Source organism: Ictalurus furcatus, chromosome 3 (assembly GCF_023375685.1).
Source record: "Ictalurus furcatus strain D&B chromosome 3, Billie_1.0, whole genome shotgun sequence".
In the NCBI taxonomy this organism is placed as follows: domain Eukaryota; kingdom Metazoa; phylum Chordata; class Actinopteri; order Siluriformes; family Ictaluridae; genus Ictalurus; species Ictalurus furcatus.
The window spans coordinates 18,052,509-18,066,230 of NC_071257.1; the positions used below are offsets into that span (position 1 = coordinate 18,052,509).

Sequence of the window (13,722 nt, forward strand, 5' to 3'; positions counted from 1 at the left end):
CCCACTGTCCAAAACATGCATGTAGACAGATTGGTTATGCTAAATTGCCCCAAGTATGAATCAGTGTGTTAATGTGTGTGTGCATGGTGTTTTGCATCTGGGGTCAATTGCCCCACCTTGTGCCCAGTGTTCCCATGATAGGCTCTGGATCCACTGCGACCCAGACCAGGATAGCTTGAATATCATGAATCATACTTTCCCAGCAGCCACTGCATTTTTCATCCTACTAAATTTGAGGCATTCTCCCACTGTCAGTAAAGAATCAACTGACTTGCTCTTCCATTACTGTATGTCAGGGACTCAAATGATGTCAATAAGCATTAGTTTAACTAGCAGCTGTTGAATGGTTATATTTTTATAAATCATTTAAATACTTTTTGTATAATACGTTCATGTAATTATAGCACAACCAAAAGTGACAGAGCCCTGTTCCTGTGTGTTCCAAAGCAAATTAACCATTGATTACAGTATAAATAGTGATAAATATCATGGAGATGACCTATTGCACATTACAAGTAACTTATTAAGTATCTTGCACATACTGTAGACAGTATGTGCAGTATTATTCTAAATACTCCTGTGTATATTTTTTTTTCTCCTTGAGTTGTGGATATATAGGATGGAGATGGGACTTCATTTTTCATTTTCTATGAGGAAGGGGCAGTTTTGGTGGCAAGCTTCTTCTGATGGATCAGTATCGCTTTTCTGTTTGCAGAACAGGTGGTTGTCTTAGTGTATGGGATCAGAAATTATCTTTTCAGCTCTCTTCCTGGCCTTGGTCTTATATAGCTATTATACTGAGATTTGCCTCAGGGTGGTCATCATCTCTGCCATACAGACAATTCAGTGTCGTTTATAAATTGCTTAGACAAAACCTGAGCTGAACCACACAATGATGGATGTGGTGAGAAAAGCTTCACTGGTGGATCTGTAGAACTGGGATATGGCTGGTTGGGAAATATTACATTTTCTCAGCTGTCATCTGAAAAATGATTTAAAAAATGGTGCCGTTTTCCCATTGGCAATTGGTGGAGATGCTGGTGATGTTCCCAGGAGTTTGAAATTCTCCCCGACATTGACAGCTGTCAGTGATCATGAGGGGGAAATGGAGAAGTGGTTTCCTGCAAAACATTAACTGCTTTCCAGCTGTCGTATGTCTGTTGAGCTTTATATGGTATAGTCCTCATTATTGGGGATGTACATTATAGGGTAAGACTTTGGAATTCTAAGGTTCTATCTGACAATTCCGTTATTATAAAATAATGAGTATATAAGGTTTGTGGCATCTCCATACTTGATCAGGTTGACAAAGAGGTTGCTGGAGCTACATTCATTCATATACAGTCAGTTAAGTAGAGGAGAGAGCACATATTATTGTGGTACACCAGTGCTAATGGATATGGAGTCAGGTTGATAGGGTCCGGTGTGTATATTACCTACTTTCCATCAGGAGGCTGTTAATGCACTCACTGATGGATTCTACACTCCATCTACACTGATCTACCCTCAACAGAGACAGTTTGATGTTTTTAATACAACTATATTAAAAACAAAACTGATGTACACATACATGTTCCTATTATAGGAGCCTGAACAGTCTTGTAGCTTGAAGGCAAGGCATTTCATGACCACTGATGTTCACTGGCTTATAATCATTCAGATTGGCCATTCTTTCCTTATTGAAGATATGATTAATGGACGAGGATTTAAAGAATACCTGTACTTTGCATAAGTCATAAGTTCCCAACCTTGGTTCTGGAGTACTTCCTGGCATAACACACCCACTTTGACTGAGGAAGGGCTGTTAATTAGCTGATTACTTAAATCAGGTTTGTAAAGAGCTGGGAAACACTAAAATGTGCAGGACAGGGGATACTCCAGGACCAGCGTTGGGAACCTTTTGTCATAAGTCTATGGAGTGTGCAGCTGTGGAGTGTTATGGAGAGGAGGGGACAGTTTGACTAAGTGATCTTGATATCAAGGCTGTACCCAGGTAGATTAGAACCAGGCTTTTTTTTTGCTTTTCAGAGAGGACATGGCACAACTAGGTCAGCATAGCCCTTACGGGGTTTTCTTAGTGGCACAACAGAAAAGCGTTTGCATTATCTTCCAAAGATGCCAGCGCCAACTGTGGCTGGGAGTCCAAAAGAGCAAAATTATCTGTGCTCTTTGGGTCAGAGGGGTGGCATACTCTCTCCCCTATCAGTCACAGTGACACTAGCCAGCTTTGGGTGTCTGTGAGCACATGCATTTAGAATGGTTGGATAGCACTTTCCTTCGAGTGTGGGACACTGCATGAGCAACAGTTCGAAAAGATGCATTTTAGTGGCTTCATGTGTCTTGGAGGAAACATGTGCTACCCTTCACCCTCCCCGATTGGTAGGTATGATATGATAGGAAAGAACTGATTGGTGGGTGGGAACTGGCCAAAAGTAAATTGAACCCACCTCTGAAAAAAACTCGTAGTGCTGACATTTTGGGTCGTGCTTCACTGTGATGCTTTTTAGAAACAGTGGTGCTGAGATTCCAGAGCCAGCTTCCTCCATTAGACTTCCCTCATCACTACAGCTTCATCACTACCGCTTCATCACTACTGCTTCCATGACAGCATTAACTGCTGCATGCAGGTTGGAATGGTCATTAACAGTACTAGACATTGTAAGTGCGTGTTTGTGTGTGTGTGTGTGTGTGTGTGTGTGTGTGTGTGTGTGTGTGTGTGTTTGTTTTTGTTATCTACACTAAGCTCATTTGTTAAGATGAGAGGTACCCGGTGTACTAGTGTAGTTGTCACGTACCGTGGGGAATACGGAAGCAGATGCGGGCGGCAGATTCAGGCAGTATAATCCAGAGGAGTAAACAAAGTTCGTAGTCGAGAAACAGGCAAGGGTCAGGTGATCATGCAAACAAAACAAAATGGGGCAAAGCAGAAATCGAGGTCGGGAACGTAAACAATGGCCAAAGTCACTATGCAATAAACACGGTAGAAGGCTTGGATAACAACAGAGAAACAAGTCAGCTGAACGTTTACTTTGCCAGGTTTGTATGCATCCAAAGTCTCTTTTAAGCTGTGGTGAGAGGGCGAAGTGATCGGTTGCAGGTGTGTGTAATCAGAACTCCGGGGAAGGTGAGCGCATGCGTGTGTGGGAGGTGTAGTCCTCAGCGGCCATGTTAAAAGTGGGTGTTGCTTCTCGGGAAACCGAGTCAAGGCTGGGCTGAGATATGACAGTAGTACTCAGGTTCAAATCTCTTTCCTCACTAGTTTGCATGGTGTATACGTTCACATGTATTTACAGCAGGTTCATCTATTTAGTATCATAACACATAACCAGTTTGCATGGACTCAGGTTGTTTAAGGTCAGAAATAGCCTTTCTGTTGTTTTAAACAGACAATAAACCTCCTGGACTTGGAAGTTCCCAAACAAGTTATGCGTTTCTTGTTGGATACATTTGTTAGATTTTCCTTACCTGTAATATATAATATTCAGCATATTATTTATTTGGTATATTTATACATTTACATGGAGACTTTTTTTGTAGAACTAACTTCCTCATCCAACATGGAGTGCACAGGATCACACACACTACAAAATGAATCCTCACCTTCAGTGTTCCACAGTGATTTTCTGCCAAGCCTGCTCGTGGCAATCAAGCACAACTTCTGATGATTTTGTTAAAAGTGAATTATCACTGTTATTAATTATATTAAAGGGTATGATTGCTGATTCTTTTGCTTTTCTCCTTCTAAGAACAGCTGAGCTGGCACAGTGTGTTGGCTGGCATGATGGTGCTGTGCCATCAGTATGGAACAGCAAAAATCAGATAAACCTGGCTGTGCAGTACTTATTTAGATTTTTTGGGGGGCAGCTCATAAAATGATGTAAGTGAATTCCTTGCTTTCTAAGAACTAATGCAACATAAGGAGTAACATATACAGAGCGAATGAATACTAGACCTCAGTTAGATCCCCATAGGACTCCAAAACTGATTTCAGTTCAGTTCAGTTTATTAGAATCCACACCAACGTCATACTTTCTTTTTTTTTTTTTTTTTTTTTTTGACAAGTATGATTTAAAACATTTTAGGACTGATCATGCTGGCCATTTAACTAAACCGTGCTTCAGTTTGCTCTTGGGCTTCTTGTGGAAAATGCTATATACAGTATAATACTACTCTTCATTCACAAAAACTGTGGTAACATTTGAGTTTCTTCTTGCATATTATTTTCCCAGTGTGGATCAAAATCAGGCAATTATGGATGTCCTGGTGAGATGTAGTTCTGGAGGGAAAGTAGGGGATCAGTGAACAGCTGAATTTGTTAGCGTGTGAGTGATAAGAGACATTATGTTGACTAAGGAGCAGAAAAAAGCTTCTTGCTCTATCAAAACATGAATAACTAGAGATGCACCAATACTAAATTTCTCAGCCAATACTGATTATTCAGAGTGATATCGGCCAATACCGATAGTTCTGCCTTTTCTGCCTTCTTTTAAATTAATAATAATTAATTCCACAATTCTGAAACAAATTCAAATAAAAATTGTATTCTCTCCATTTCAACAAGTTGTTTCACAGTAACTGGTCTCATAAACAGAAAAAATATTACTCAAATTAACAGTAACACATTAACTAAATTCTGAAGATTAAAGTAAGATTTCTTAACTTATTGAATGTTATTACTTCATATTAACAGAATTAATTGACTGAATTATAAAAAAAAACTCCTGTTAGTCTCACATTCACTCACCACAAACAAAAGCATTTCTACTTCATCACTGAACATCAAACTAGTAATATATAATACAAACTTTTTTATATATTACATTAACTGGATATGAAATACAATAATCTAGAAATATATTTTTCTGTGCAATATATACTTTTTTGTCAACTCATCTTCATTTAAATCTTTCAAATCTGGCTCTTTAATTCAGCGCGAGTAGTGCAGCACTCCTGCTTCACTGCTGCAGCATCCGGTGTAAAATTTTAGCAGTGCAGAGATTACGAGCTTACAAACTGCAGTTTTGTCGTCATTCCACACAAGATACATCATCTTCACACACAGCACGAAATCGATGTGTTTTCCCACCCTCTTTTGATTGACAGGATATAATCTGCCCTGATCATCGGATGTTTTTAAACCATTGGCCGATAGCGTGAAAAATTGCCTTTATACATCGGTGCATCTCTAGTAATAATAATTTGGTCCTTTATGTTTAGTCTTCCAAAAAGACATGACCCTGACCCTACACTTATTTTCTATTGGCCCACACCATAATTTATGGATTTGCAGGGTTAATGTTCATCTAGGTGATCTATGCATGAAGCAAAATCAAAGGAGTTGGATAGAAAAATAGAAATAGAAGGATTTTTATCCACTTGGATAGAAAACCACTTCCTGAAGCAAATACTTTTTTCTGTTCTGCACTATAGTTTTCCATTCTAGCAAACTGACTTTTATTCCCCTCTAGTGTGACCGATGCTTCGCTATCAGCTGGCAGAGGAATAATGCAGTGAAGTTTTAATAAGGCTCAGAGAGTTTAAAGTATTTTCAGGTATTATGATTTTTCTCTGGTGAACTGATTAATTACAAAATGTGAAAAGGCAGGTTTATATGTTTTGTTTTTTTTTGGCATCAGGTGTGAGATGTTGGCAGTAAAGCACATGGTATTGAGGAATGCCCAGCAGTAACAAAATTGAGAGTATTTGTCACTAAGCAGTGCCACTGAAGTACTCCATTATTCTAATTAAAACAGGAGGTAGCATGTATAAAAAAATATATATATATTGCAAAGGAAAAACGTGAATGTTTCATTGAGAGGGCCAGTCTAAGGATCACCAGGAGGAAAGTAAGAAAACTACACATAAAAAAGATTTTTAAGGGTACATTGAATAGTTTGGAAAGGTTATTAGTTTCCTAAAGGGATTCTACTTAACATCAGAGAGGGAAGAACGCCCTACCAAGCAGGGAGTGTCTCTTGGCGTGCTTCATCGTCATAAAACCAGCAAAGTGAATCCACATTTCTATTCTGGAAGGAAAAAAGCCCAAATTTATTATTTTTATTCAGGTTTTTGTTTTTTTTTGTTTTTTGACAGGCACTAGGATGATCATAATGCTGCTTTCTCTGCCCATGCATGTTGTTTAAAAGGATGTTTTTCCTTAATCGTTAGCCTGCTACTGACAAGTGGTAGATATACAGTATGTTCTAGATTGGCCCAGGGCCTTGTTCACACCTTCCATTAACAAGTGGACAGCCAAAATGCATAGCTGTTCATGCCTGGCATTATGAATGCATCTCCAGTGACCACTTGTGATCATATTTCATACATTGTTTTTGCTTGAGAAAGGCTGTCATGCACATTTACATTTATGGTATTTGGCAGACACCCTTATGCAGAGCGACTTATAATTAATCTCACTTATACAACGAAGCAATTGAAGGACCCTTGCCCAAGAGCCCAACAGTGGTAGCTTGGCAGTGCTGGGGCTTGAACGCCTGACCTTCTGATCAGTAACCCAGAGCCTTTAACCACCGAGCCACCTCAGTTTACACCTTTAGCTGCTGCATCCACAGACGCAAGTTAAGCCTTTACTATGCAAAGCAGAAGCCATACATCAACTCTGTCCAGAAACGCCCCCGACTTCTCTGGGCTCGGTCTCATCTGAGATGGACAGCAGCACAGTGGAATCATGTTTTGTGGTCCAATGAGTCAACATTTCAAATAGTTTTTGGACAAAACAACCGTCGTGTTCTCTGGGCCAAAGAGGAAAAGGACAAAAGCTACTGGCAATGTGGTCCTCATACAGGACAAGATGAATAATGGTGTAGATAGGGTATAAGAACATGTCTGACTCACAGCTGAAAGAGGTGAAGCGGTTAGAGTGAATGACCTTAAATGCTAAAACTAGTTCCTCAAACACAGAGCTTGTGTGAGCTCCTCTGACATAGCTGCATGTTTATTAACAATACACAGTGAAAACAAGGAACCAGTGTATAAACCACAGTCCAAAGAGAATAAACAAATGGTAAGACCAACCAGAGAACAAACAGGATACAAAAGGGCTCAGAACTCAACAAATATCAATTATTACCATCATGAGTCCGAACAGGAAGTCCATGCACAGTCTTTATAATGAGTTGTAAATGGAAACAGGAAAAGGTGATCAATACACACATAACATTGTGTCCCTGATGGGTGCTGTGATACACATAGTGTTTGTTAAAAGATTTGAAAAAGAAATGATCAGATGACTTGGTAAAAAAATGGTAAAAACGGTTTGTTTAATAATATCAGCTGTACTATTAAATATCAGTTGAGAGTTTGTCTTGGCATTTAGATTACTTACCTTGGAATTGAATTGTTAACAAAAACAGCATAGCCCTAACACACTCACTACATTTTCTGCAATTCCTTTCAAAACAGGACAAAGTAAAGTACAGTGCAGCAATATAAAAATGCTAGATTAACTTGTGTGATCAGCATCCTTCCCAGGTGCCGGAGCCATCTGTTCATTAATATACACCATCGTCAGGCTTAATAGTGACAGGGCAGTTACAGAATAAATGAATGAGTAGGAAGAATTGTGAGGCAAGACCTCTGACTTCAGAATATTACTGGCACAGGTCCTAAGTGAATGGCCTATATGGAATTCCTAAAAAAAATGTTGAATGCCCTCTGAACTGAAATGTGTGTTACCCTCAAGTGAAAGAAACATTCATTCTTTCATTAAGATGTTCTGCCTCCAGTTTTCCACATTGCCTCAAGTCATCAATCATTCATGAAAGAATCGATTATTGTTATGGAATACTGGAAGCAACTTGTGCCTCACAGTCTGCTGTGACATTGTAGTGGTTTACTAGTCTCACATGGATATCTAATTTTTACTAATTACTGCATTTTTATTTATTTATTTATTTATTCATTCATTCATTGACTTATTTATTTATTTTTGACAAACTGTCAGACTTGATGTGGCTAAAAGTAGAAAAGAACTCGGATTGCTGAATCTCCTTTGCTCTCGAGCTCTCTATATTATTTTGTCTGCAGCGATGTGGCAGTTGTGATTACAAAGCTGTTATAAATTAACTTTATATTGATATAGATATAAATAAATAAATAAATATAGTACATAAATAAAGTGCACACTGTTTAGAAAGTGTGCTCAATGGATTTCTAAGCAGCTCATTAGCACAAATGAAAAAGTTAAATTAAATAAATTGGAATTGTATGAAGTCAAGATCTAGAGAGTTCTATAAGGCCTTCAGGAAAAGGTTGTGGATGCCTATGAGTCTGGCAAGGGATTTAAAATGATCTCCAAATTATTTGAAACGCATCATTCCCCTGTATGGAAAATAATCTACAAATGACACAGATTTCAAATGACTGCCAATTTGTCCAGGACCAGCCATCCCAGCAAATTCAGCCCAAGAGCAGGCCGTCTGATGTATGATAATATAAGATAATGTGAGGCCATCTGTCCAAAACTTAAAGTTGAACTGAAAGTGGACCTTTCAACAGGATAATAATCCTAAGCACACAAGCAAATCCACCAAGGAATGGCTCAAAAAGAAGAAATGGATGGTTATGGAATAGCCCGCTTTTGAATCCCATTGAAATGTTGTATAGGGATTTGAAACAGGCAGTACATGTAAGAAAACCCTCAAATATTTTGCAACTGAAAGAATATTGCATGGAAGAGTGGCCAAGAAATTCCAGCAAGCCGATGTCAGAGACGGGTGGACAATTATGCAAAACGTCTACAAGAACCTAAAGGGGGCAAAACGAGCTTCTGAGGCCAAGGGTGTACTTACTTTTTCTAAAGAACAATATCACATCTATTATATTTCTGTTGAATAAATTATTGAAAATGCAAATTTTCCTTGTGGGCTTGTTCAAGTATTTTTTTTTATTAACAACCACTATTTCAAAGATGATCAAATGTTTGCTTGTCCAAAAATTAAAAAAAAGCCAACAATTTCTGTGGGGTGTGCTTATTATTTCACATGACTGTATGTGTTTTTCAAGTTGCATGTGTGTTTATCCCAAAGGAAACGCTTCAAAGCTGGTGAAAAACAGAGGGATCCTGCCAATGAAACTGTCTGTTTGAATTAGTCTGCTCTCTGAAAAGCTATACAGTAGTTGCTGGGTTTGATGCTGGTCCCAGTGTGAAATCCACAGTTCTTATATGGGTCGTGCGCCTGGAAGCATTGTTTCTAAAGAGAAGGGGAAAAAAACCTTGAGAAAGTAGTGCACCATATGGTCTCTGTATGTATATGTTATTACACTTTTATTATATTATAGCAGTTGTCATATTGTGTAGGGCATGGTGATGTATTGCTTTGTGCTGAAACTGTCCCTTACAAGTCCATGCTTGCCTTTTGGAGATGAACCCCCATATTTATCTTAAATACTTTTTTCCTCCTCTCAGGCAGTGTAATGATGACATTCAAAGATTTAAAAAAAGATTTAAAACCCATATTTATGCTTCAGGTCATAGTAGAATATTTTCCCTTTGCAAAGAAACATGACCTGAAAATCAGAAAGCAGAGAATAAATTCTTCAGAACTTCAGAACAGCACCCAAGTGTGTATGTTGTGGCTGTGAATGATGCAAGTGCAGCAGACTCATTATTGTTCCTCAGTACTATATAAATAACTGATGTCTTTCTTCAGGTCTCTAGAGCTCAGAGGCTTGGGACTCATTGCAGTCAGTGCAGCATTTGCCTGTTTGGAGGTTGTGTGTAAGCATCAGCCAATTCATGAAACATTCAGAGCATTCCTTAAACTTGGGTCTATTTATCTTTCTCTTTTCTTTTTTTTGTCTCTCATCAGGTACCTCCCTAGTTCCATCCCTTTCTTCTACTTGTTGTGTATTATGGGCTAAACATTAAATTTAAAAAATCCTCATTCGACTCACTAAATCTAAGCACTTGAATAATTGGAATAATCCAGGGCACACATTCCTGGTTCCCATAGCCGCAAGAAATCTTGAAGAGACTTACAAAGGTTCAGTATAGTTTGCCATAGGCTTATTTCAGGTTAGATCTTTTAAATCAACAATGGGATGAGGTATAATAGTCCCTAAGCTCTTCAAACTAATGTGCTGGTCCCTGTGCCAAAAATATGACATTTTTTTAGAAAAGTTGTGCTTTCCATGTTAATCTCAAAGCTGAAATTGTATACTGTAGTCAAATGACAGTTTGGAAAGTGGTATATTTTGAGGCAATCCCTGGCATTTAGTTCTTTTCTAGAAAGTACCATGTTCTGCCAGTAAAGAATTCTCTCAATATGAAAAACTTTGGCCAAGGCATAGTGAAGTAAGTATTCATGGACCTCCCAGACAAATGAACAGAGAGAGAGAGAGAGAGAGAGAGTTAATAATAATAATGAAGATCAATGCTTACCAAATTATGAGATGGATTTAGATACTGTATACTGCAGTGAGTGCAAGGATTGACGTGATTGCCTGCAGAAGCCCATACATTTACCACACAAAAAATTAATCAAAGAAAAATCCACATGCTCTGAAAACATGTTTAAACTATGTAAAAATTCATATTTGTTTGACATACAGTACAGTATGCAGGAAAGTTTTATTCAGAAACTGCATTATGTATTCAATGTAGTAAACTTGTAGCACTAAGAGCCATAAAACAAGTGATCAAGCAGTTCCTGTAAATTCTAGATGTATGCAAAATGTTGTGTGTGCTCCTCATTGTCTTGTAGTGTTCATCTTTCCTGAGATATAAAATCCTCAGTATGTGATTCTCACTTTGAGTGAGAAATGATTGTAATAGAGGGCTACAATGAAAGCTCTTCTTACAGGCCTATTATAGAGCTCTCTAGTACATCTTATTTGTTTGAAGGCTATGTTCACGTAAATCAAACATTTCTATTCATTGATAAGGTTTTAAGTTATATTAAGACTAGTTTTCCCTCTTTGCACTTGTCACGTATCGAGGTTGAGGCAGAAGCAAGTGCAGATAATGACATTTATTTAAACAAACGTACTATGAAACAAAGACACTAAGAGAACTTGGTATAACACTGTGGCATGAAACAAAACACCGAGACATAAATGACAAGAGTCTAGGACAACGAAAGACAAGCAAACAGTGCAGACAATGACTATATATACACACACACACACGAGTGCTCATTAACAAACGTGAATCAGGTGCAGGTGGTCATGTGACAGCTAGTGCAGTGCAGTGGCTGATGGGAACTGGAGTCCAGAGTTTCTTGATACATGACAGAACCCTCCCCCAAGGGCGCTACTCCTGGGGCGCCCAAAATTATACGTCCTCCATCTGGTGGTCCTGGCCCCCTGGGCAAAATGTCCCCAGCAAAACCAGGAGGCCGAGCGGCTTCCACAATGGCACAGGGAGGCAGAGATACTTCCTCGGCAGAGCATGAAAGCGGGGCGACGTCCTCGGCAGAGCATGAAAGCGGGGCGACGTCTTCGCCAGAGCTTGAAAGCGGGGCGACGTCCTCGTCAGTGCAGGGAAGCGGAGCGACGTCCTCGGCCGAGCTGGACAGCGGAGCGACGTCCTCGACCGAGCAGGGAGGCAGAGCGACGACCTCAGCCGAGCAGGGAGGCAGAGCGACGACCTCAGCCGAGCAGGGAGGCAGAGCGACGACCTCAGCCGAGCAGGGAGGCAGAGCGATGTCCACAGCCGAACAAGGAGGCTGAGCGACGACCTCAACTGAACAGGGAGGCTGAGCGACGTCCACAGCCGAACAGGGAGGCTGAGCGACGTCCACAGCCGAACAGGGAGGCTGAGCGACGTCCACAGCCGAACAGGGAGGCTGAGCGACGTCCACAGCCGAACAGGGAGGCTGAGCGACGTCCACAGTCGAACAGGGAGGCTGAGCGACGACCTCAGCTGAACAGGAAGGCTGAGCGACATCCACAGCTGAGCAGGGAGGCTGAACGACTTTGAGGTAGCTGAACAGTGGAGAATCCTTGAGTCCGGTAGGAGATGGAGCGACGTCTCTCACGGAACGTGGAGGCAGAGTGATGTCCCCCACTGAACATGAAGGCTGAGCGAGAGCCATAATAGGGGAGAGAGGGTGGGAGTTGGTCTCACCCCCGACCACAGACTTCCCCTCCTGTCGGTGTGGCATGGCGTAGTCCTTTGTGAACACTGCCGGTGGTGACCTGGTGCATGGACTGTCCCGCCACAGTAGCCCGAGCATGTGGTCATTCTGAGCGAGTAGTTCATCTGTCCTTCTTCCCTGCTCCAATAGTCCTCTGTACCACTCCTCATATGCTGCAAACCAGGCGTCCATCTTGGTGATCTGCTGCTTCTGATAATGGTCTTTCTTTCTGTCACGTATCGAGGTTGAGGCAGAAGCAAGTGCAGATAATGACATTTATTTAAACAAACGTACTATGAAACAAAGACACTAAGACAACTTGGTATAACACTATGGCATGAAACAAAACACCGAGACATAAACAACAAGAGTCTAGGACAATGAAGACAAGCAAACAGTGCAGACAATGACTATATATACACACGAGTGCTCATTAACAAAACGTGAATCAGGTGCAGGTGGTCATGTGACAGCTAGTGCAGTGCAGTGGCTGATGGGAACTGGAGTCCAGAGTTTCTTTATACATGACAGCACTCTGTTAAGAGGTTTGTTGATAAAGTAGAGTCTATTGCCAGCAGGAGGGCTGAAGGAAATATTGCAATGTTATTGCAGTGTTAAGAAACCACAGTCAGTAACAATGTTGTTGCTTACTAACTGGTTAAATTGATTTTTGTTAAGAAAAATTGCCCCAAACCCCACACAAACATCTATACACCATGGTAGATATGCAGATCTGATATCTACAGTATATACATTTGTTTAGCTCCTCTATTACATACTATTCAATCTTCATGATATACTGTAGTAAATGCATAAATGGTTCCAGTGGCACTCTTTCAATCAGTCAAGCAGTTCTCCACTCCATAGAGCAGAGTTTAGGGGTGGATAATTAAATGTAACTGTTGAGAAGCCTACAGTATGTCTATTAACAGTAAGAGATAGAGGGTTTGTGTACTCCATCTTCACATGTCACACATTCCAGGGTTTTCCCTAAAGGCTTAGGCGCAGCACCTATGTGTTTTTGCAGAGCCGCCTCAAGCTGAATGAACGTAAAAAGGCATTTAGGTGACATAACAGAATGAATGTGAAAACAATAGTGAGAATTCTATGTGCTGACAAAAACAAAACATAAAATTAATAGGTGGCTTTATCTCAAACGGAAAGGTAAGCTGGCAACAGGAATGACCTGCCAATCAACAGTCAGTGCTTGGACGAATGTTTGTGTGATTCGTGTGACAGATGCTCATCTCTAAGCTAATCAAACAGCTGATTGGATATTTCTCTGTATCGTCAACTCGGGTTGGTAGTTACAACCATCGACCTGGATAAGCAAGTTGACGTTACATAAAGAAACCTCAACTGAACTAACATTAGTATCTAACATGGCTTGGTAACTAAACAGCTTTTTCTGATGAAAAAGGTCAAAGCATTTTTTCATATATTTCATATATATACACATATATACACACACACTACCAGTCAAACGTTTGGAGACACTTGACTGAAATGTTTCTCATGATCTTAAAAACCTTTCGATCTTTTGGTATTTGAGTTGTAGATAAAAAATATAATTGTGCCAGCATATTCATTTCTTATATTAGAAAACTATATATATATATTTTTT

The 13,722-nt window shown here is 40.0% G+C and overlaps 1 protein-coding gene across 1 annotated transcript in view; it reads left to right on the forward strand.

Moving 5' to 3' along the window:
- The window catches only part of LOC128605063 (uncharacterized), a 41,813-nt gene that overhangs the window by 11,363 nt on the left and 16,728 nt on the right, over positions 1 to 13,722 (forward strand). The gene's annotated exons all lie outside the window — the stretch shown is intronic.